This window comes from Pelobates fuscus, chromosome 1 (genome assembly GCF_036172605.1).
Source record: "Pelobates fuscus isolate aPelFus1 chromosome 1, aPelFus1.pri, whole genome shotgun sequence".
Classification (NCBI taxonomy): Eukaryota; Metazoa; Chordata; class Amphibia; order Anura; family Pelobatidae; genus Pelobates; species Pelobates fuscus.
The window spans coordinates 298,672,191-298,698,809 of NC_086317.1; the positions used below are offsets into that span (position 1 = coordinate 298,672,191).

General features: G+C 39.2%; 1 protein-coding gene across 1 annotated transcript in view; it reads left to right on the forward strand.

Moving 5' to 3' along the window:
* DMD (dystrophin) overlaps positions 1-26,619 on the forward strand; it is a 2,317,639-nt gene that overhangs the window by 668,253 nt on the left and 1,622,767 nt on the right. The gene's annotated exons all lie outside the window — the stretch shown is intronic.

Here is a 26,619-nt window from a genome sequence, read left to right on the forward strand (position 1 = left end):
GGATGCCCCACAGATGCTCAATAGGATTTAGGCCTGGAGACATGCTTGGCCAATCCCATCACCTTTACATACATTTTTTTTCTCACCCCTCCTGGGTGGTATGTTTATTCCTCATTCTCTGATCCTCTACCAGAGGCCTGGGAGTTTGAGGGTTCTGCGTAGTATCTTAGCTGTTCCTAGAACTGCACTCTTCTGGACAGAGAATCTCAGATGTCCCACCTGGAATCAGTTGAAGCCACTCCCCCAACTTGGGAGTCACAGCCCTGAGTGCTCCTATCACAACTGGGACTACTATTGCCTTCACTTTCCACATCTTTTCTAGTTCTTCTTTCAGTCCTTGGTATTTGTCCACCTTCTCATGTTCCTTCTTCCTGATGTTATAGTCACTGGGTATTGCCACATCCACCACGACTGCAGTCTTTCGTTCCTTGTCTACCACCACAATGTCTGGTTGATTAGCCAGCACTTGCTCGTCTGTCTGGATCTTGAAGTCCCACAGGATCTTAGCCCTGTCATTCTCAACTACTGTGGTATCTCCCTTCTGGACTTAGGCAGGTCCAATCTATATTCTGTGCAGATGTTTCGGTACAAAAATAAATGGACTACAGAAGAATATATATATACTTTTTCAAGCCAGAAAAGCATTTGTATACGTTTGGACTTATCCATTTATAATGTAGCAGAGGGTAGTACCCATTTATGAAATACCAAATGTGGGAAAAACAAAAGACATATAAAATAATACAACCTGAGAAAAACTGAAAAATTATCCAATAAATAATTTATCATGTATTTCCAGGTTGTATGATTATTTTATACGTCTTTTGTTTTTCCCACATTCTTTATTTAATATTTTTCTGTGTTTTTTGTGAGGTACAATATAGTGTTTTTGTTTTTGTTACATTTATACCGACTGCATGTGTGTGCAAGTATATAGTTATAGAGCTTACGGCTTATATAAGTTTTATCATTAAGCATTTTTCCAAGAAATGGAAAGCTCTGTAAATGTCTGTATAATAACAATCCAGATATGTGTTTGAATGAGTTGTGCCTATTTGAAATATATCCTCACTGTATTGAATATAATGAAGGTTGTGTTATATAATGAATTCTATATACTATGTTTCAATGTTTCAATGAATGATTTTGGTTTGTATGGTCTGTGTATATTTGTTCTGTAAAGTCTTTTATGCTGTTTACAAATCCAATTTCTATAGGCAATTCTTTCAGTTCCTCTGCACTTTGCCTTCTTTTTATCCTTTGTTGTCCATTGCATTTTGCTTTTATCATTACTGGAGCACATTTATCCTTGATTTGACTAAACCATTAATTCAAATTCTCTTTGCAATTATTATTCAAAAAGTGAAAGCTCTTTTAAAATCATTGTATATTTATTTTAGTGTTTTGTAATTATGCAATCAATGAAAGCATAAACCAATTTGTGATAGTTGTCATGTGGATGCATCAATATTTAAATTCCATGATAACTTTAAATAAAATGTAAACTCTGAATGAATCTAAGTAAACTAACCAGTCCATACATAAAAAGAAATACATTAAAAACAAGGGTTCAAGAACATCCTAACAAGTAGGAGGATTTGACAGAGGGTCTATGAAATATAGTTTCTATGCCTGCACCCTGCTTACTAGCAAGTCAGTGATTGTCCAGTACTGTAGCTTTAGATTGTAACCATGTAGAGGTCAATGCGTTCTATATAGGTAGTGATCATAGGGTAATACACGGGGTGCTTAAATGAGATTCTGTTCTGCTGTTGAGGTGGTTCCAGGGGCCACCACATAGTTTATTTCTCCATCATCTTCTGCACAAAGGGTGATGAAATAAACAGTACTGCCCCTACAATTTGGGGTATTTTGAAATGTAGTTATATAATATCAAATTTGGATGAATTCAGAATTTAATCAAATAATTGTGAATTTGGTGTATCCTCACAGCCAGGCTATTCAGTTTAATCATTAATGACCTCACATGAAGAACATGGAATTAAAGCTAGCTGGTTCCTTCCAGTTAACAGGAATTTTGTGGATTTTTATGCAAGTGCTTATATTTCTTTCTTTTTCTTAACAGTTTATAACACTTGCATGGAGCCAGAGGGAATGTTAACTTATTTATGCATTTATTTATTTCATTTGAAGCTAAAGTCAAGTGCTAGAATATATTTAAAACTGACAAGTATGATGCTTGGTAAATTGGCAAAATTCTACATGTTTTAAAGTAAGTTTACACATTTAATATCAATTTCTGAACATGCATAAACCTGCATTTATTTTATGAAAAATCTAATATGCATTTTGGGGAAAAATTTGGGTGTTACAAATTCCACATCTTGAAAGTGGCACTGTCATGCCGAACTTACCTTTCCCTAATCACTTCCTCTTCTCTCTCTCTTTCAGGATCTGTTTTTGGTTTTTTTTTCTATCTAATCTAGTTTTCTTTAAACCAAAAGACTACTTTGTCTTATGTATTTTTCCTACGCTTGACCAACTCTGACCCACTTCCTGTGGGTCTGAGACATTTTCCAAAAATTCTCACCCTTTCCTCTGTGATCTCGCGATGACTGCTTTCACTATTCCTGAACATTCTGTCAGCCACAGGCTTCTCACTTTTTAGTAGACATGCTATGCCACGAGTAGGGGCATTCAGGAGATTTCAATCTCCGTTATATTAATATGGGGGTCATATTGCGCTCTCTTCTTGTAATAAACTGAACAAACGAACACTGACATTCGGTGTTTGTTTGTTCATCTGAAATTTCTATTCATTCATTCATCTTTCCGACGAATGAATGAATAGAAGAAATGCCCGTCCGAATTTTGGAAAATAGCAAATGCCCAAGTGTTTAAGTGGGCATGCGTGGGAATTTTATAGCACTACAGGGCCTTCATCTACCCACACAAAGATGGTGGTGCCCAGGACTTAGGTCAGGGCACAAAACTAAGATGAAAAAAATGGTAATATGGGGGGACTAGGGGCATTTAGGGGTGGCTACAGGGGCACTTAGATGTAGTGGAGTCGAGAGGGGGTTTAAAAAAAAAAAAAAACGGCCACGACAGTGCTAATTTTAGTAAAACCTGTTTTGCTTGTTTATCAGTGGTGCAACTGATATAGAGAGGGCCCTGGTACAGGAAATTGTTTTGTCCCCCCTCCTAGCACCAGGATGGCCAAGAGGTAGATCCCTGTCAGTCATACAATTCCAACGATACAATGCCAGCTAGGGATCTACCATTTCCCATTCTTGCAGGTTTTATTTGTGAGCAATGTTTGTGCATTTGTATGTAAGAATGTTTTTGCATGGAGTAAGTGTGTGCATGTAGGTGTGTATTTGTATGTACTGTTGCCATTGGAAAGCAGTAGTGTGTTTATATGTAGCATTGGCTTTTGAATGCAGTATGTGTGCCATATGATATGTGAATAAAGGGGTGTGTTTGTATATGATTTTCATTTTTTAATACAGGGGTGTGTTTGTATGTAATGCCTGCATTTTCAGGGTTCTGTTTGCACATCATGTTGGCACATACACACACCCTGATATACAGATATACACACACTGACACAAACACACACCTTGACACATAGATACATACACTGACACACATATGTACATACACACAAATATGTCAGAATTGTTGTATTTTAGCCCCCCTCCTGTTAACATACCTTTTATGTGCAGGAGGGTGACTTGCCTGGGGTCATGTTGCTGGAGTTTGATAGGAGTGTGGATCTGGATCTGGGTCTGTCCCTGCTTCTCCCACTCCTCTTGTGCTTCCTCCCGCTCCTGCTGTGCCTCTTCTGCCTCCCACGTGGCTCTTCTAATAGCTGGGAGGAAGTGATCTGAACTTGCGGGAAAGAGAGGAAGTGGAAAGGCCCGGTCATGCTGTTAAAGGGACACTGTGCCTGACTGGGCCCCTGTTCAGCAACACCTATCAGTTGGACCTAAATGCATGGGCTACCATGTTTGCCCACTCGGGGTGCGAGCCCTGATGCATGTGTTTTTTTTCTGTTTGCATTATTTCATCATTCAATTGATATTCTGTGGTGAAAGTCTATAATGGTGTTACTTTAAAATCCATAGAATGCATAATAAATTTGGGAAGTGAAAATGTTCTTTTCGTGATTTCAGTAAAGAATTCAGCCTCAGACACTATTATTTAGCAGGTATTTTTGTGATGGTTTGCCTAGAGGTGTCCCAAACAGCTGCTTCATAAAGCTCTTGATTATCTGTAGCAAGCTTTTTATTTTAATTCTCCTGTTTGAAAATAATTAATTTAAAATTGAATTAAGCCATTGAAGCAAGTCTAAATAAGAATTAAAGAACTGCACGTACCAGTCACCTGCACTTGCATGAGCTATTTATACAATTTAAAGAAATTGGGCAAATAAAATAAGCAAGCATTTCTGGGATTTATTAGGGTCTATTCACAAAATACTGAGTTCTCATGAATTGACAAACCACCAGGAAAACTTAAGCTCAACTCAGCTTAATTGGATATAATAAAATTACTGTTTAGCAGATAAACCCCTTGTCGTATAAGAAAGGATTAGAGATATGTTTGTCATGTTATGTATTCAAATTGACCTCTGCTAGAAACGCAAGGCATTTCTGCCAAGATGTACAGTTTATTCCATCGGAATGAATTTAATACATATTTCATAACTCAATGCTTTTGTTCCAAGAGCAAAACATATGACTGCATGTATCACATGTGCAGTGTGGATGGTTAAGGCAACCGTTACAATTCTGCATCTGTCATTCAGCTCTTTTAGCTGAAGTGTCCTTGCCTGAAGGAAGAGAAATGCAATGTTTTATTTTATTTAATAATTCCCATCTCCTTCGGTAAGATTTCTTTCTGTACTTTAGTGCAACAGATGTTCCTTTATTTCATCCGTTTTTATAAATAGTAATTAAAAAATACTGTACAATTGGATTTCTGGCAGTCTTTATCTCTTAAAATAGAAAATCGTATATGTCACAGCAATAGCTAAACATTTGTTTTGTTTTGTTAATAATTATAATCCACTGATCACTGTGTGACTTTATAAAGGTAGGATACTGAGGTTTTAGGAGCAGATGTACTCAATGATGTAGATGGCAAATAATAGAGCAATTCTTTATTATCATAGAATAGTATTTATATTGTAGAAATAACATTTTTGAGTGATAGGCTTAATTTGGGAAATCCTTCCATTATCAAAATCTCAAGCACTTCTATGTATTAAACGCCCTATCGTTGATGAACCTTCATATCAGGAATCAGAAATGTTAGATATGCTTAAGATAGGATTCCATGAAACATGTTATTCCACATTCTGTTAATTAGATAATGCAATAAAAGTATGCAAAAAATAATAATACATTTACAAAAAAGCTACACACCTAAAGAATCTTCTCTTATGTAGGCTGATCTCACAATACTATTTAATAGTCTGTTATTTTAAAGGTTATGAAGATGTATTCAGCAGTATTTTAACCATGTGGCATAGGTTTGTTTCTGTCCTATTCAGAAAATTCATTGTATAGCTGAAAAGGTAGTTTGAGCTACCATTCCATTATAATAGATCTAACTGGCTTTTTAGGTAAACATATTAAGCTAATAGTGAAATTTACAGTCATAACAACATGTTCGCTTCTCTGTGGTTTCTGTGCACTGCTTCATAAGTGATTTCTCATTGGAATTTAAATATTATCTTCAGGTAAACTGATATAGTGTAAAATTAAATAACTAGTACTTTCAAAGAGCAACCTGCTATCAGTCTATGCTTGATTTGTGTTGCCCCCAATTTTTTTTTCAACATGTATGTGCATGTTGCACACACAACTTGCGTTGTGCTTGCTCCTCGACCCGACGACCAGGAAATTAAAAGTCATATAATTGTCTCTAAGTTGACAAAATGTTAATGACCCCATTTAATTTGCTTTGGCTTTACTATATAGCTTGAACAGATATTCTAGAATAATAAGAAAAAAATTAAATTAATTGCTTTTCTACATCCATGACAATCAAACCAATGGAAATTGTACTAGAGACAGGAAAATATTAAAATATAAATAACTTTTTTTCCATAAAGTAGAAATAGTTTTCTCTGATCCCATTTTAAAAGCAACCTTCTTCTACCTGTCATTCTCATTACAAAAGATGTTACAGATTTTTGGAGGAAATTACAAATGTTGAGATGAAGATCGGATTTGATATCAGAACAGCAGTATGTCTCTGAATGGCAAGCAGTAAAATCAGTTCTTGATGTTCCATTGACTCCCTTTGGGGTTCTGTAATGAGACACAAATAAATAATTGAAAATTTACCGCTGGCTTTCCAAATTTATCCAAAACAGTAGCCAAAGTCAGACTTAAGAATCTGTTAAATCTGTTGTTTAAACAAAATTGGCACTTACACTTTTTTCAAGATCTATTTGACTCTATGATACTTTTCCACTTATAGAAGTTTGTAATATAATTGCTTATTAGACGTGGCTACAGTTACATAGTCATCAGTAATCTTGGTTGAAAAAGGCTTCAAGGCCATCAAGTGCAAGCTATAAAAAGCATATTTGTGTGTTGTTGATCCAAAAGAAGGCAAAAAAAAATAAAAAAAATAAAACATTTTGAAATGATGGCCAGTTATGACACAATAAGGGGGGAAACATCCATATTGACTCTATAATGACAATTGCAATCACATTACTTCTTGAATTAACATCCTGTTCATATGCATGTTGATTATATTCTCAAATAATCCTTTGTTTGTTTGTTTTTTAAAGTCATCTAGGCCTTTTATAAAAATATCTACAGAATGTGATAAGAACTGTGGGTCAAGAATTTCACATCTTTTTTTGTTCTTACTTTGAAGAAACCTCTCTTCCCGTCTCGATAGACGACTTCTAGTCTGTTGTATATTTCTGCTAATAAAGAGATTAGCACCTAGCGTTTTTTTCCAACCTGTATATTTATGTATAGTACTATAATATCTCCTCTGGGAAGTCTTTTTTTTTTTTTTAGAAAGAAAACCATTGCAGTGTTTTTTAGACTTTTTTCTTAACTAATGTTTGCCATCCCACTTATTAATTTTGCAGCCCACCTTTTTCTAATTCTGGATATTTCTTTAAAACTGGTGCCCTAAATTGCACTGCATATTCAAGAGGCAAACTTATATTTTGATCATGTGAACCAATGACCCTTTTCATAAATGACAACACCTTATTAGCATGTGCAATGACAGACTGGCATTGCATACTGTTGCATAGTTTGCTATCTGTAATTGTAGCAGGGCCGGTGCTAGGATTTTTAGTTACACAGGCAAAGATGCATTTTGGCGCCCCCAACCCTCATTAAAAAAAAAAAAAAAATGCATCTTCACCTGTGTGTCTTTCCTCCCAAGCCACGGGCACACAGGCATCATTTTTCAGTCACACAGTCAAAGTCATACAGGTACACTGTCATACAAAGACAGAAATAATCATACAGAGACATACAGACACATACAGTTAGAGACATACAAGCAGAGATATACATGCATACAGAGACACGCAGGCATATAAAGACATACATGCATACAGAGGCATACCGTCATACAGACACATACATACAGACAGGCATACAGAAACATACATACAAAGACATTCAGGCACATACATACAGACATACAGGCATAAAGAAACATACATACAGAGACATACAGGCATGCAGACACATACATAAATACAGAGGCATACTGTCATACAGACACATACAGAGGCATACCGTCATACAGACACATACATACATACAGAAACATGCATACAAAGACATACAGGCATACAGAGACACACACACGTACGTACATACAGAGACATAAAGGCATACAGTTACATACATGCATACAGAGACATATATACAGACATTCAGAGACAAACATCCATCCAGTTACATACATGCATACAGAGACATACAGAAACATACGTACAAGACATACAGACACATACATACATACAGAGGCATACCGTCATACAGATACATACATACAGACAGGCTTACAGAAAGACACACTCGAACACACACACACTGACAGACACACATACTTACATGCACACACACACTGACACACACACACACACACTGACAGACACACACACACACACACTGACAGACACACACACACTGACAGACACACACACACACACTGACAGACACACACACACTCACTCACTGACAGACACACACACACTCACTGACAGACACACACACTCACTCACACACACACACACTGACAGACACACACAAACTCACAGACACATACTCGAACACACACACACTGACAGACACACACACTCACACTCACATGCACACACACATACACACACAGTAATTAATTATCTAAATTAAATTTAAATTTCCCACCCAGCCTCCCTACCTGGAGTGCTGGCGTGGGTCTTTCATTGGTGGTCCAGTGAGGCTGCTGCGCGGCGTGCGGCTGAAGTTGATTAGGAGGCGGCGAGGGAGCTCTCTGATCTCTCTGACCGGCTCCCTCGCAGGCTGTTTCCTGATGCCGCGGGAGCCGGAATATGACGTCATATTCCGGCTCCCGCGGCATCAGCAAAAGGCGCGCGAGGGAGCCGGTCAGAGAGATCAGAGAGCTCCCTCGCCGCCTCCTAATAAACTTCAGCCGCACGCCGCGCAGGAGCTCCGGGGATCCAGGAGGTGACCAGGCAGGAGGGAGCACTTCCCTCCTGCCGGTCACTGGAATTTTGCGCCCCCAGAGCCGGTGCGCCCTAAGGCGGCCGCCTGTGCCGCCGTATGGACACGCCGGCCCTGAATTGTAGTCAAGTCATCGACTGTCTGCTTTAAGGCTGTTATAACAGAGATATGCTAATCTACAGCCATACAGGGTTATTTACTAAAGTGAGAATTCAAAGTGAGTTTCAAATTTAAAGCCAGAGTAGCCAGACTTAAAGCATAACTGACTTAAATAGTTTTTCAGTTTGGTATTTTGACCTTAAATTTGAGATTCACATTGAAAGCAACTTGAATTCTCACCTTAGTGAATAACCCTGATAGATTATTCTATATACTAAAAAACGAAAAACTGTTTACAACTCCTGCCTCGTCCTGATCCTCCTTAATTAACACATGTATCTCAAATTCTAATAGACACATACACTTATACTCTTAACATTTTAGTCATTAACGAACTTACATTTTTGAGTAGGGGGAGTTGATCATGTTTTTTTGGTTATGGGCTTTTTTTCTAGTTTAGCCCATCATATCCACCTTTTACAAGACCTGTTGGTGTATATTTACTATATGATGCTATAACCCATCTGATTGAAATGTTAAGAATGTCATTTTCCTATTGTTTAATATGTGATTGACCCTTTTTACAAAGTCACATTGGTTTTAATTTACTTCTTTTACATTTGTTTCCCAATGTTGAGAAAAAGTACTTTTATATAATTTGGTTAAAGATTTTTAATTTATCCTCTGTGCTTGTACCAGTCAATTAGTTGCAAAGATTCTCTTATGCTACTAAAATTAGCCATTTTTAAATGAGAGCGTTTTTGTCAAGCCCATATAAATTACTTTTTTTTTTTTTTTTTATCTCAAACGATACCATTTTATGGTAACTATTTTCCAGTTCTGCTCTAGCTTCTCTAATGTGTGATGTGTTCTTCTAATGTCAATGGTCAGCATGAGATGTGATGCCAGTTTTGATGTTAAATTGCTTCCAAATAATATAAATATGTAATAGGCTTTCAAATTCAGAATAGTCAAAGATTATACATTTTTTAAATTTTTTTTACTTGTTAATTCCTCCACTTCTAAGTTGCATTATTTTAAAAAGAAAATGCATAAAATTTTTTGGAGCACAGGAAAAAATAGGGTAAAACGAGGCTTGGTGCATGGTATAATAATGTGTTTTTCCTAAAGAAAAGAAAAACTGTGATGGACAAATTTTGGCCATTTGGAAGACATGGATTGCCTGTCTTTTTGGGTGTGCATTGTGCTGCTCAAAAATGGGGACATTGGATGATTAGTAGACAGCCAATCACAGCAATGTAAGCATTTGAAATTAGTTTCTTGGTATTTTTATTTTTCTAAAATGACCAGCAATCTAGTAAAGCTATTTTTACTCTCCTAGCAGCAATAGAGAACCATTAATAAGGTAAACCATAGTACTAATCAAAGGAAGAGAAACAACATATGTTTGTTGTGTACGTTTTAAAAATAAAAAGTTAAAATGTTCCACAGAAACAAAAATCTGAATTATATTTATTTAGTTGAAACAAAACACTGGTGGGGCACTGCCTAACTTGATTTATGGTTGAGCCTTCACTAGTACAAAAACTTTATTCTGGTTACATCTGAGCCTTTATTATGTTGTATTTATTTATTTTATTTATTTATTTATTTATTTATTTCATCTCTACATTGCTGCATTTCATATGTGGAATGAGATACCCCCCTCCCCCCCCACCCATCACACACATCTTGACTAACAGATACACATACACACAGAGACACACAATGACACATACACACACTGACACACAGATACACACACTGACACATACATACATGTGCCATGACACACAGATACACATACTGCCGCACACACTGACACACATATATATACACACATGCATACCATACTTTATGTATTAGTAGCCACCCTCCTGTTAACATCCCTTTTGTTTGGAGGGGGTGGGATTCATGTGTAACAACACACTCATGATGTTAAAGGTAAAATGATCTAAAAAAACGTATTTATGTTTCTTCTCTACTCCAATTCTGTCTGATACAAAAAAAATAGATAATGTAATTTACGTATATATTTTTGGAAAATCACATTTATGTATGATGCTCAACAACCTTTAATACTCAAAGGTTTTAAGGCAATAATTTTATGTCTGGCAAACTAGATACAGGTTCAGAACAGGATCAGGGGAGCCTGGTTCAATTAAGAGTTGTGAAAATGGCTCTTGGTTCTAATTACAAAATGGACATGCTGAGGAAAAATAAACAGCCTGTGTGCAGTATTATGTGAGCCAGCTGATTTGATTTAGAAAAGTGTCTATGATCCATGCAGCATAGCCCATTACCAGCAAAAAAAGGAAATTGGAAATTGAGGTTTTGCTTTTTAGAGAATCTCTAAAGTGAACATTTTCAATTAGGAGTGTAAAGTAGAAATGGAACAGTACTTAAACCATGCTGTGTCTCTTTTTAAAATACAGGGTTAGGAATGACTTAATTGCTACATGAAATTCAATCTTTTTATCCTCCATGTTAAAAGTAGTCTATGCAGACCATATAGTAAGCAATATTTGAACATAATAGCCTATCATGTAACAGTGCCCAATCCAGCAGTGGACTGCCAATGCAGGGTTGAATGTCAGTAACATTTCATGGGCCATTAAAAAAGAAAAGTGACTGCGGCATAGGGATTCTGGGTAATCTTCAGAGAGAATGCAATCTACAATCCTACTCATAATAGTAATTTTCCTTCTTAGCACAAATGAAAGATAGATTTCCTCCTCAGAAACACTACTTTCAGGCAAATAATGGAGCTCAAACTCACAGGAAGGCCTATAGCAAAGTCATGTTTGTTTATGTTTTATGTTTTACACCGAGGAGATTATTAATTAAATAGTAAGAGGACCCACAAAAACCTTTAACTCTATCAGGCAAAAAATGCTTCTGCTGACTTTACTACCATTTTAACTTTTCCAACAAATCGCTTAAAGCACAGTACTTTAAAATACCTGCATACATCTCTCTCTCTCTCTCTCTCTCTATCTATCTTTAACATACATATGGTTAACAATCAAACACGCAGTTAACCACAGCATCTCATGAAGTGATGGCAAAATGGAGCAAAAATCACCTTTCTAAGATGTAACACCCTAAAGGCACTCATTAGGGAAGATCTCACTATGCCTTGTACAATTTCCCAATCTGGGTCTGGACTAATAATTTCCATGCTTTAAATAGCCAAAGTTCTGCACTAGGGCTTGGTGGGATTATCTTATTGTACATGAGTCAATACATCGTAAGCCGTAAAGTTATTTTGGCTCAGGTATATATAGAAATAAGGAAAATAGGTACCTTATGGCCCTTGTGCTAGTGAATTGAAGACAGCCTCCTATTCTTCCACAGAAACAGCACTCTAAATAGTCAGCAGATAACTGCTGGTAGCTAGTTGTATGTATTTTCTTAAAACAAGTTTTCATCTATATTATGTATTTAGAAATATGCTCTTTACACAATCTGCTTAATATTGTAATTTTCACAGCTGCCAGTTGTGGACAGAATGCTCTCAGCCCAAGTTTCAAACGTTTTTGATAATTCTTGCTAGGTGTTAGCCTCTTCCTCTTTTCCTTAGAACATCAAACTATTAGCTCTCCCTTTCTTGTTTCTACTCAGCCCAAGTAATTTTACGGTCAACATTCAGAGCAACCTTTATTACTTAGAGAGTGTTCAGAATAGATTCAAGTTAATTGAGAATTCCATTTCTTTTCTAAAATATATATCTCCATCAATACAAAATTCTGTGACTCTTAAATGCCACTTTTGAATACAAGTTTGTGCAATATGATGACTGGCAGCAATGCACTGATACCTTGTTGCTTGAGAAATAGCAGAGCACCATCGAAGTCAAGTTGACAGCCACAGCAATTAAAAAGTTAGCAACTGTCAATACCTGAACTAGTAATATGCAATACTTATTATTGCCGTAGGCCATTATAATTCTTCTCAGTCGTGTATTTCCAAATCTAGTAATCTATGTATAGCAGTATTCAAATTGGACATAAATTAGAACATGACTTTGTGAAACCATTCATGCAAATATAGGAATTTACTGTTTAATTTGAAAAATATATCCTAATCAGAAGCTGTTCCAAGCCATAGCTATACTTCATTTCAGTAATGCATAGTTATATGTGACAGGCAGACAGACAGACAGGCAAATAGTAAATAACCCTGCATTTCCTCCCAGCATGTAATTTGTTTGGATTTTGGCTGAAAAGGTGATAATATATGTATTCTGCAGTAAAGTTATGGTCTATTTTTGTGCTCGTTTTATATATCTGATTTTTGGTCCTGAAATTCTGCTGAGCAGAATCGCAACATGGCCTTAATTCAGCCGACCTGGAAAAATGGTTAGACCAAACCAAATTTTCTCATCGAACACAAGTCTCAGAGATCTAGATAGATAGATACAAAACGTATGCTAATTTTGTTAATGTTGCAAAGAAGAATAATCAATATGTGTATAATCAATGACATACAAAGAGATGAGATTTAGGTCTACTAAAAATTTTCCCTTTATGACGTGTGATGCATCAATGAAAACAGCAAGATATGAGATGTATTTTCACATGTGTATTTCCCACATATTTAGATAAGTTCTGTATTCCACACCCAGGGCATATTTGTATTAGTAAAATAGTGAATGTTAGATACTAAACCTTCCATAAAAGGATTTTGTTTTGACAGACAAAGTGTATGAGAGGACATTTCCTTTTTTTTTTGTTTGTTTTTTTGTTTAGAGTGGTGGTATTTAGGTGATTGGAGACCCCTAGTTACCTAGGAGGGCAGGTAGCATGCCTTTATTTGGTGGTTGGGCAGTGGTGTATCCACCCCCCCCCCCCCCATTTTATAGCAAATTAGGGCCTCCAACCACCTCCCATGGGTGGAGGCTGGGCAGGACAATAGGTCCTACACCAGTTAATAAATAATATTTGGGCCCACACCCTTTTATTATTAATATTAGCGACCCCACCAATCACCCATGAGTGGGGGCCAGGGGGTCATTAGGTCCATCTCTCTATTTTATTATTAGGGTATGTACACACTGCCCATGGGTGGTGTTCGGTACAACTGAAACCCAGACCAAATTCAGGCTCGCTCGACAATGTATGGATTTTGCAGTCTGCATGGCCTCATACAGTAATAAATGGCTTTGCCCCATTCAGTACAGGGCCTTTCGGAATTTAGTGAATAACCTTGTACACAGGGAAACTCTGTCTGACACTCAGACTTGCACTCTCTCTTACAAACATGCAATAAACAATTCTTACAAACACACAATATTTTAAAGTGAGAAGAAGGGATTGGATATTGTAGCATAATTATATTTTTTATGTTATTTTTATTATGTATTTGAAATTATGTACAGTGATATACTTTACTCAAAGCAAAAACAGAACTACAGTTTTATGATAGTGTTAGATTAGCCTAGTATCATACATACATTCTGTTACTATCGTAAAGATATGGAAACAGAGACTAGCCTACTATCATACATAAATTCTGTTATTCATATTAAGATATGCAAACAGATAAACAATCAACAGTGTAAGCAGGTGAGAACCTAGCTTGATGAGCAAATGCTGCCCTCAAAATCATTGGCTTCCTACACCAAGTGCCCAAATACAAAACATGTAAAGTTGAGATATTTTTCACTATAATGCAACAAACTGGTGTGTCATTGGTTACTGGAATGTCTTATGGAACATAATTTTTGGTTATAGTTGTTTTTCCCTAATGTTATATAATTAGAGATTGTAGCTGTATTAGTCCAGTGATGTAGATGTAAAAAACAGATAACAGAATTTTATCTGTTTTATACAGTTAGATAATTATATATTATTATTAAGTTATTACTTATATAGTGCCAACAAATTCCGCAGCGCTTTACAATGGGTGGACGAACACACATGTATTTGTAACCAGACAAGTCGGACACACAGGAACAGAGGGGTTGAGGGCCTTGCTCAATGAGCTTACATATAGAGAGAGTGGGGTAAAATGACACAAAAAGGTAAGGATAGTATTAGACTAGTGACAGTTGCAAGAGAGGAATCAGTCAGGAGCTATTAACAGTTTAATTGATACGCTTTTATGAAGAAGTGAGTTTTAAATGATTTTTTGAAGGAGTGGAGACTGAGTGATATATACAACACACAAGTACATTTTCATTATGAATTCTGTTTAAAGTGCTGCTATGCCATTTTTTATATATCAAGAGTTTGACATTTGATTTTATGGAAATATAAGCAGAAATACACTTGGCATCTATTAGTGGTATTTCTTTTTGAAGATGATGGATCTGTATAAGCATAAACTCAATTGTTGTAAATGTGTCCAACAAGGTTAGTAAACATACTGTGCCAGAGAGCAATATGTCCACTGTTTTCAGCATAAGCCTTTTCCCTTGTAATCTTATCTCAACAGTAATATTTTATCCTTGTAAAATCCAGTCTCAGCAGTGTCAGGATGTCATTATTAACCTCTCAATTTTTAGCAGTGAGATGTGCATCCATAAAGGGCCCATAGCTTTTATTTTGTATCTGGAATGTTATATTAGACAGACATATCTTTTTTTAGTGTGTGTGAGCCCCCACTCCTCCCCCCCCCCTCACCACCACCACTTCTGCTGGTAAAATGCTGAGAATCACAAAATCATAAACAAAGTTGTTTTCCTAGCACTAAGACTCCCTGTAGTGCCCCCTTCCCTCGCACCCCCGTAGTGCAGAAGGTTTAAAAAAAAAAAAAACATTGATCACTTACCTGATTCCAGCACCGATTCAGGCTGGTTCAGGCTCTACCTCCGCTCCTCCTCCGCCAATGTCAGCCAGCTGTGTGGACCTAATCCCCACAGGAATACACTGTATAATGCTTTCCTATGGGATTTGGGTGACACTGGATGTCCTCGTGCAAAGCGTGAGGACCTCCAGTGTCAGTTAAGCGATCAAAAGTGCTCTAGAGGTGGAGTTAACCCTGCAATGTAATTATTGAAATAATTACATTTGCAGGGTTAAGGGCCTGTGGTCTGGGTGACAATAGTGTCCTTTTAAGTGGAGTGGGAACAGTGACAGAAGAAAGAAAGCAGTTGAAGATATATGTTAAGGATGGTATAGGGCAAGAGGAGAGAGAGATCTGATAATGTGAGAGGGAATGGGATCAAAGGGATATGTGGTGGGGCAAAAGGAAAGAAGTAACACAGACACAAACATATGATAGTCAATAAGCTAGTTAAAAAGAACAACAACAAAAAACAGCAGAGCTGGGCAGCTATATATTTACATGCCCTGCTCTGCTGTTTTGTTTTGTTTTTTCTTGTTTTTAACCCCTTAACCCCTTCAGGACGGAGTCAATAGTGCACGTTCTGATCAAAACAAAACGTAAACAAAAACTGGAATTTGCGCTATATGTCTGTTCACCCGTAGTTCCCCTCTTTCATATTATATGCACCCACACTTATTATATATCATTTTGTTCAGGAGAAACAGGGCTTTAATTTACCATTAACTATTCATATATGGAATATAATTTATTATGAATAAAATAAAAAAAACTGTGAGAAATTTATTTATTTTTTAAAAATGTGTAGTTCCGCCTCACATTTTAGCTGTAAATGTCATAATACTGTTAGGTTTTACTGCAACAAAATGCACATATTTGTAATCAGCGATGTCTCACGAGTACAACAGTACCCCCCATTAACAGGTTTTATGTTGTTTTGGAAAGTTACAGGGTCAAATATAGAACGTTCCATTTTCAAATTGAAATTTGCCAGATTAGTAATGTTACCTTTGAGACGGTGTGGTAGCCCAGGAATGAGAATTACCCCCATAATGGCATACCATTTGAAAAAGTAGACAAGCCAAGGTATTGAAAGTGGGGTATGTTTAGTCTTTGTTAGTAGCCACTTAGTCACAAACACTGGCCAAAGTTAGCGTTCATATTTGTTTTTGTGTGAAAAAAGCAAAAAACGAATATTTGGCCAGTGTTTGTGACTAAGTGGCTACTAAGAAAGACTGGACATACCCCACTTGCAATACCTCGGGTTGTCTACTTTTGCAAATGGTATGCCATCATGGGGGTAATTCTCATTCCTGGGCTACCATACGCTCTCAAAGGCAACATAACCAATCTAGCAAATTTCAATGTGAAAAAAATGAAACGCAAGCCTTATATGTGACTCTCTAACTTTCCAAAACACCATAAAACCTGTACATGGGGGGTACTGTTATTCTCGGGAGACTTCACTAAACACAAATATTAGTGTTTTAAAACGGTAAAACATATTACAACAATAATATAGTCCATAAAAGTGCCGTTTGTTTGTAAAAAATGCAAAAAACGTCACTTTTGCTTAAAATATCATCGTTGTAATACAATTTACCAGTTTGAAACACTAATATTTGAGTTCAGCGAAGTCTCCCGAGTAAAACAGTACCCCCTATGTACAGGTTTTATGGTGTCGTGGAGTATTACAGGGTCAAATATAGTGCTTGCAAATTAAATTCTCTGCACTTTCTCCCTGTGTTGTCAGGCATGTCAATCAAATTTTAATTAATCAAATCACATAATTATGTTAAAAGATTATTTAAATATACATGTAGAATTTTAATATATATACATATATATGTATTTAAATGCTACGTGTATACTAATGTAATTTTTTATGTAATTATATGTATTTATCTATATATATATATTTGCGGTTATTTGTATTTTATATATAGATAGATATATATAGAATGCCATTCTAAGTGTATTTTGTTACCAATATATATACATTAATAACAAAATACAGTTAGAATGAAATTACATATGAATATATAATTTATATTAAATTTTGTTTCAATATTTTATTTATTTATTTTATTATTTTATTTATTTATTATTTTAATTATACGTATATATATATAATATATATATGTACATCTATTATATATATAATATATATACATATTATATATATGTAACATCATTCTAAGTGTATTTTAATGCTAATATATATACTTATATTAATATTAAAATACACTTTGTATGACGTTACATATATATAATATGTATATATATTATATATATAATATATATACATATTATATATATATAAAAATATTTTCAATTTATTTTTTAACGTTTAATTTATTTTTTTATACTTTCTTACCAGCAGGGGGACTGTCTGATATTTTAGACAGTCCCCCTGCAGGCAGATCCATAGCCAGCTATAGGGGGCCATGTGATCGCTCTTTGAGAGCGATCACATGGCCCCCGGGGGCCTCATTTGCCGTGGGAGGGCTGCCTGGGCTGTCAGGCAGCCCCCCAGAAGAGGATCGCGGCGGAGGTAAGTATAACTTACCTCCTGGGGCTCAAAGCCGTTACGGCGTTCCATGCCGCCGCAACGGCTTTAAAGCCCATTATAATGGGGACGGCATGGAACGCCGTAACGGCGTTAACGGGTTAAGGACTGAGCCAGTTGTACAAGTTGTGATCAAAACAAAAAGTAAACAAAACCTTGCACTTGCGCTATATGTATGTTCAGGCGGAATTCACCTCTTTTATATTAAATGCACCCACACTTATTATATATCACTTTGTTCAGGAGAAACAGGACTTTCATGTCACATCAAATAAATATATATATATATATATATATATAAACATAATTTAATATGAATACATTTAAAAAAAATTAAGAATTAATACTGTTTTCTGTTATTGCAATAAAATGCACATATTTGTATTCAGTGAAGTCTCACAAGTAAAATAGCACCCCACAAGTACAGGTTTTATAGTGTTTTGGAAAGTTACAGGGTCAAATATAGCACATTACATTTTTCAGTTTATACACATTGAAATTTGCCAGACTGGTTATGTTGCCTTTGAGACCATATGGTAGCCCAGGAATGAAAATTACCCCCATGATAGTATACCATTTGCAAAAGTAGACAACCCAAGGTATTACAAATGGGGTATGTCCATTCATTTTTAGTAGAAATTTGGGGGCTTTTGATGAAATGTAGTTGATAGCTATTATTATTATTATTATTATTATTATTATACGTCTTTGTGCAGGTCACTAACGGGGTTATTCACTAAAGTGAGATTTGTCAGGAATTCAAAGTGAATTTCATATTTAAGGAAAAAATAGCTGAACCAGCAATGCTGAAGCAATGCTGACTTAGAGAATTTATCCAGTTCGGCTATTTTGACCTTACATATGATATTCACTTTGAGTTCACTTTATTAAATAACCATGCTGTTATTTTCTGCATAAGTATTCACTGGTTAAAATTTTCTTGCCTCATTATAATGCAAAATCTCTAATTGTCTTTTGTCTTGATATCGCTATCGAATAAAGGAAAGCATTGCCTTAAACACAAAGCAATGTTCTATACTTTTATTTTGCAAAGTACAGATAAAACATACTTTAATGGATGAATGCTCTGGGATGCACACTGTCTCAAATGAACCAGAGCCTTATTACCGTGAATCTTGTCAGGGCAAGTCAGCCATGAGTGTCAGAGGTGGTTGTTTTCTAACAGCTAAGCCACTGACTGCCAATCAGAAGGTTTTCTTCAAGAATCTGCGGTTTATAGTGTCTCAGCTGTGGTAAGAAAATGGCTGTTTGTGTAAATCCTCTTTGTTTCTTTCTCATCTATTTATTATCACTGTTTATCTAGCGTATATATATATACTATATATATATATATATAATTTAAGATTTTCTCTTCACGTGCCCCATACATATTATTTATTAATTTTTAAAGGAAAGAAATGGCTTTCATTTAATATTCTATATGTAAACCTAATGCAACATTACATATGAATAAAATATTACAAATGGGTATTTTTTTTTCCCACATTCTTGCTTATAATAATTTTTACACATCTAGTAAAACTAATTTAAAAAAACTGAAAGTGAAATAGATATATCAGTCATATATTATCAAATGCCTAATATGTTTGGGACTTAAATTCCTTTTTTATAGTTACTGATACCCCTATACAAACCTTCACACTAACACTATACTAACCATGCCCCTTACACAATGCTTGCACTAACTTGAATCATATGCCTATCCTAATCTTACCCTTAACATCAAACTACACTATCTTTAGTCCTAAAACAGCATTAAGGCATACCCAGCATTAACCCTTCACTAACCTTGCAGTTAATCCTACCCCAAGACCAAGTGATATTTTACCCCTAAATCTAACCCTATTTTAACACTATCCTAACCCCAACCCTAACCCTAAGGACACCCATTGTTAATATAAATTCTGATATTATAAATTAAACTAAACAATAAGGAAGGGAGACAGGAGAAGGGACAGGATAAATGATAGAGTGTCCTGCAGAGTGGTAGTTGCCTTGTTATAGAGGGGTGACCTTAGGATAGGTTGGGCTAGGGGAGATCACAAAAGAGGAAAGATGATTACAACTTCACTTTTAATGTAAATAGTAAAAGGGGGGTATACAAACAAATTTTTGTTCAAATAACTGTTGTAAGAAATCCTCAAGTGATACAGTTGCACTGCCTGTTAACAGAGTGAAATGCCACTGTGGGAACAACAGCTACAAATTAGTAGTGTCAATAATGTATCGATATACCAGTACCGGGCTCAAGGAAAAATAGCCAAGTCCCAGTGAGCTGCACTGAAGCTGTTAACAAAGCTGATAACAATGTTTACCGAAACTGCAGTGTCTGGACTCCAAAACAAGCTAGAGAGTGCCAGTATACTGCAGAAAAGAGCATCTAAAAAATGATGACAGGGTCCTGTGTTAAAGACCGTGAGAAATAGCATCTAGAGGTATGTGCTGGCGGGAGCATCTGCAGTATGGTAACTAGGAGGTGCAAACTGCAAAATGTTGCCTGATAGATTCTGCAGGAACTGACTTAAAGGACCACTCTAGTGCCAGGAAAACATACTCGTTTTCCTGGCACTAGAGTGCCCTGAGGGTGCCCCCACCCCACCCTCAGGGACCCACTCCCGCCGGGCTCTGGGGGGAGGAAGGGGTTAAACTTACCTCTTTCTACAGTGCCGGGCGGGGAGCTCTACTCCTCCTCTCCTTCTTCCAGGAGCCGCGCTCGCATTCAGCCGGTGGCATAGGAAAGCATTTACAATGCTTTCCTATGGACGCTTGCGTGCTCTCACTGTGATTTTCACAGTGAGAAGCACGCAAGCGCCTCTAGCGGCTGTCAATGCGACAGCCACTAGAGGTTTTGGAGGCTGGATTAACCCTCAGTATAAACATAGCAGTTTCTCTGAAACTGCTATGTTTATAAAAAAAAAGGGTTAATCCTAGAGGGACCTGGCACCCAGACCACTTCATTAAGCTGAAGTGGTCTGGGTGCCTAGAGTGGTCCTTTAATGACCAACAGGCTTGTTTTGTGATATTATAAATTAGTTTTACTATCTAACACAGTAGATGTTGGTATGTTGCCTAGCACCAGTCCTATTTAGCTATGGACAGCCTGGGAGATGCTCAGCTGCAGTTTTCTGAATTAGTTTAAGGACTCTGTGCTGTGCTGTGCTGACTTCCAGAGCTGCACAGAGCTTTTCAGTCAGTCTAGAGCCACTAAAATGGCTCCAGCTGACTAACAGGAACTCCAGGTATCCATTGATACCGAGGGTTAGTGGTGTGTAGGGATTTAACCAGCAATCTCTCTGAAGGAATTTAAATGCCTATTTAAAGAACCACTAGCAGTGCTGGCTTCCAGCGCTGCACAGAACTCATCTAAAAGTCTGGAGCCACTAAAAATGGCCCAGCAGATAGAGTGGAACCAAGAGAATCCATAATACCTGGGGTTCCCGGCATATTTGGTGTTAAATCCCTCCATGGATTTAACATCAAATATTCAGGACATTCTATGCTAACCTACACACACCTACTGTTTATCCTACAGACTTTTAAGCCCATTTTGTGTAGGCCGACATAGACTGCCCTTGTGTCTTTAAGGGGTTAAAGCCACATTACTGTGAATATTATTGCTGTGGAGCTTTGTTATAAGCTCAGACACACCAACAATATGGAGCTTCTAGAAAATAGGGAAAGAGGGACTTGGGCCAAAAATAGCAACTGTCCCTCCAAAATAGGGACACTCGGAGTATATATTGTTTTCTGCATATTGCATGTTAAAACTAGCTGAATCCAAGGTTGTTTTTTAGTGACATGGTTTATTTTCAATGGAATCATCTTCCTGCTATTAGAATGCTTTTAATAAAATATATTCATTTACACATGTATTTCGTCATTTTCACATGTTTGTTTGTTTGTTTGTTTATTTGACTGTAAAACATGTATAACAACCGCTGGGAAATTACTGGTTGGATCAATAGATACATTAGTGAAGGTAGAACTCAATCTCCGCTAATGAAAAATCTAGACAGAGATGAGCAAAACCTTCACTCAGTGAATTCTCGCTAGACTTTGGTGAACCACATCCCATTGAAAAGTCAAATCCTAACGCACTATGCTGACATTGTGATACTAGAAAAACATTGAAATTGCATTTGCTTAATTAAACTGGTTTTTAATTAACACATTTGTAAAATGGATAACTACCCTAAAAAGTCAGCAGAAATCTTCTCTAAGCATGGAACCTTGAAATAGCTATTACAACTCACGACACACAACATGCACAGTAAGGCTCAGTGTTTGGGTGGACCTTCTGAAGCTTCACTTGCTCTATGTAGTATTATTTTTATAGCAACTTCTCCAGGAAAAGAATCTCATCTCTCAGAGAGTACATCTTTATTAACCATTAGCCTGGAGAAATGCTTGTTTTTTTTTTTTTTTTTTTATATCAGACAGCTATCATGATGATAGTAAAAGGATTACAGTTTACGTTTCACTGACAGCACCATTTCTCAATGTCAGATTTACACCAAGAACTATGTATGCCTACAACCCTATAACCTGCATGATGTGCCAGTACTTGGACTGCTGTCATTAATAACATAACCTCTTCTAATGTCATTTGGTACAGAAGTGTGGTGTTCACTGCACCCGCATGCCATGGCAAAAATTGTGACATTCAAATACCCATGCATTTAATTTTTTTCTATAAGATCATAACTTTCCCTTGGTGAATGTTATAACCAAGACTGTACCAACACACATTATGAAACCATTTCAATCTACTTTGCAGTATAATGTTTTAAAGGGACGCTGTAGTCACCAGAACAACTACAGCTTATTGTATTTTTTCAGCTGAGTATAATCATTCCCTTCAGGCTTTTTCATTGTTCAGAGAAAAGGCAGTGTTTGTCTAAAGATACCTCCACTGGCCACTCCTCAGATTGCTACTAGAGGTGCCTTCTGGGGGCAGTTCTGCACAGTGTGCAGCACTGCCAGTCAGTGTATGCACCCTCCGCATGGATACACTGAACTTTTCTCATAGAGATGCATTGATTCAATTAATCTCTATGAGGAGATGCTGATTGGCCAGGACTGTGTTTGGCTTATGCTGGCTCTGCCCCCAGGGCCGGCGCCACCTGTAAGGCGACCTAGGCAGCCGCCTAGGGCGCAACTTATCAGGGGGCGCCGGATCCCTGTCCCCGGTGCGCCTCCTCATGCTGCGCCGACCTGAGCGCTTTAACAAGCCCCAAGCGGCGCAGCACTGCTGCATGGAGGGCGGCCGGGTTTCAGTGACCGGCAGGAGGGAAGCGCAGAGCGCTCCCTCCTGCCGGTCTCTCCATGTAGCATGGCCGGGCGGCGCGGAACCAGGGACAGGAACCTCTGTTTCCTGTACCCAGCCGCCGGCGGACTGACAGGAAGTGTGAGCACTTCCTATCAGTCCGCCGGCGGCCGGGTACAGGAAACAGAGGTTCCTGTCCCTGGTTCCACGCCGCCCGGCCACGCTACATGGGCAGGAGGGGAGGGTAAGGACCACTATGGGTGGGGGGGGGAATAACGGACCACTATGGGAAGGGGGGTGGGGGAGGAATAACGGACCACTATGGGAGGGGGGGTGGGGGGAGAATAACGGACCACTATGGGAGGGGGGGGGGAATAACGGACCACTATGGGAGGGGGGTGGGGGGGAATAACGGACCACTTGGGGTGGGGGGGGAATAACGGACCGCTAAGGAGGGGGGGGGAATAACGGACCACTAGAGGGGGGAGGGATAAGGACCACTGGGGGTGGGTAAGGACCAGGGGGGTGGATAAGGACCATGAGGGGGGGAAAGGACCACTAGGGGAGGGGAGGGGAGGGAGGTAAGGACCACTGGGGGTGGGTAAGGACCAGGGGGGGGGCTAAGGACCAGGGGGGTAAGGACCATGAGGGGGGAAAAGGACCACTAGGGGAGGGGAGGGAGAATAAGGACCACTAGGGGAGGGAGAGGGGGGGATAAGGACCACTGGGGGTGGGTAAGGACCAGGGGGGGTAAGGACCACTGGGGGGGGTAAGGATCATGAGGGGGGGTAAGGACCACTAGGGAAGGGAGGGAAAGGGGAGGATAAGGACCACTAGGGGAGGGAGGGGGTGGATAAGGACCACTGGGGTGGGTAAGGACCACTGGGGGGGTAAGGACCATGAGGGGGCGGTAAGGACCACTAGCGGAGGGGAGGGAGGATAAGGACCACTAGGGGAGGGAGGGAGAGGGGGGATAAGGACCACTAGGGGAGGAGGGGGGTGGATAAGGACTACTAGGGGAGGAGGGGGGTGGATAAGGACCCCCCTGGGGGTGGGTAAGGACCAGGGGGGTAAGAACCACTGGGGGGGGTAAGGACCACTAGGGGAGGGGAGGGAGGATAAGGACCACTAGGGGAGGGAGGGAGAGGGGGGGGGATAAGGACCACTGGGGGTGGGTAAGGACCAGGGGGGGTAAGGACCACTGGGGGGGTAAGGATCATGAGGGGGGGTAAGGACCACTAGGGGAGGGGAGGGAGGATAAGGACCACTAGGGGAGGGAGGGAGAGGGGAGGATAAGGACCACTAGGGGAGGGAGGGGGTGGATAAGGACCACTGGGGTGGGTAAGGACCACTGTGGGGGGGGGTAAGGACCATGAGGGGGCGGTAAGGACCACTAGCGGAGGGGAGGGAGGATAAGGACCACTAGGGGAGGGAGGGATAGGGGGGATAAGGACCACTAGGGGAGGGAGGGGGTGGATAAGGACCCCCCTGGGGGTGGGTAAGGACCAGGGGGGTAAGAACCACTGGGGGGGGTAAGGACCACTAGGGGAGGGGAGAGGAAGGACCGCTAGGGGAGGGGAGGGAGGGTAAGGACTACTACGGGAGGGGAGGAGGGAGGAAGGACCACTAGGGGAGGGGTGAGTCAGGACCACTGGGGGAGGGGGGTGAAGGAACACAGGGGGAACGGGGTGGGAAGGTAAGGACCACTGAGGGAGGAGGAGGGGAGGTCCACTAGGTGTTTGGGAGAGGGAGGACCACTAAGGGGGGGGGAGGACCACCAAAGGGGGGTAAGGAGGGAGGACTACTAAGGAGAGGGAAGGAGGGTAAGGACCACTAAGGGGGGGGAGATTACCACTAAGGGGATAAGGGGATGGTGGGAGTAGGGGAAGGTCTACTAAGGGGTTTGAGAGAGGGAGGACCACTAAGGGGTTTGGGAGAGGGAGGACCACTAAGGGGGGGAGTGGGGAGTGGAGTGAGAAGACCACCAAGGGGGGACTGCAGAGGGACATGGGGCCAAGGGAGAGCACTAAGTGAGACACACACACACAGAAACATACAATGCATTCCTACTCACTCACAATACATCCCTTACGTTCTCTTACATAATTAATGCACCCCTTACAGACACACACTGCATTCAATTACATACACAGAAACAAACCTTGCACCCCTTACACACACACACACACACACACAGAAACATACAATGCATTCCTTACACGCAAACACACACTACATCCCATATAAACACACTACATCCCTTACACAAATTGCACACATAAAAAATCCCCAACTCATGGATGGGCCATGTAGGTGGATTTATGGGTGGGCATTGTAGGCGTATGCCCCCTGGGGGCTCAGACCTTGAGCTGTGTAAGGGGCCCTAAAAAATGGAGCTGCATCCTGTTCGTTAATTGTTGTGAGCACTGTTAAAAACAGTCTCCAGAGAGCCTCTTCTACACCAGACCTGTGGAGCCAGACTGAGCCCATCATCAGCCTCTTGTCCTCATCTGGTGGTAAGTAGGCAATCCAATATATTATTAGTGGCACTAATCTCTAATTTACCTCACATTAAATGGATACTATAGTCACCAGAAGCACTACAGCATTATGTAGTGGTTCTGGTGTCTATAGCCTGTGCCTGTAGGCTTTTTAATGTAAACATACTGTCTTTTCAGATAAAAGACACTTTGTGAAGACTGGCGTTGGCCCATATGGCAGAGCATATGGGCGGGGCATTGTGATGTCACATGGTGGGCAGGACATATGGGGGGGGGGCGGCAAAATTGTTTTTGCCTAGGGCGGCAAAAATCCTTGCACCGGCCCTGTCTGCCCCTGATCTGCCTCCTTGACAGTCTTAGCCAATCCAATGCTTTCCAATGGGAAAGCATTGTTACTGGTTGAGATAAACACTTCTGATTATGTCAACCAAGCACACAGATCAGCGGCAGAGACAGCAGCAGCAGACTGGAATAAAAGTAAGATTTAACTATATTTTGAGAGTGCAAGGGAGGGCCAGGGAGGCTAGATGGTGGTTTTTACAGTATAGGGTCAGGAATATGTGTTTGTGTTCCTTACCCTACAGTGTTCCTTTAACCATTATTCTTATGTAGATTATTCACATAAATATATTGGTTGATTTGTCATTTATCTGATTCCCTAGGGAATTCCCTATTATGCACAAACAC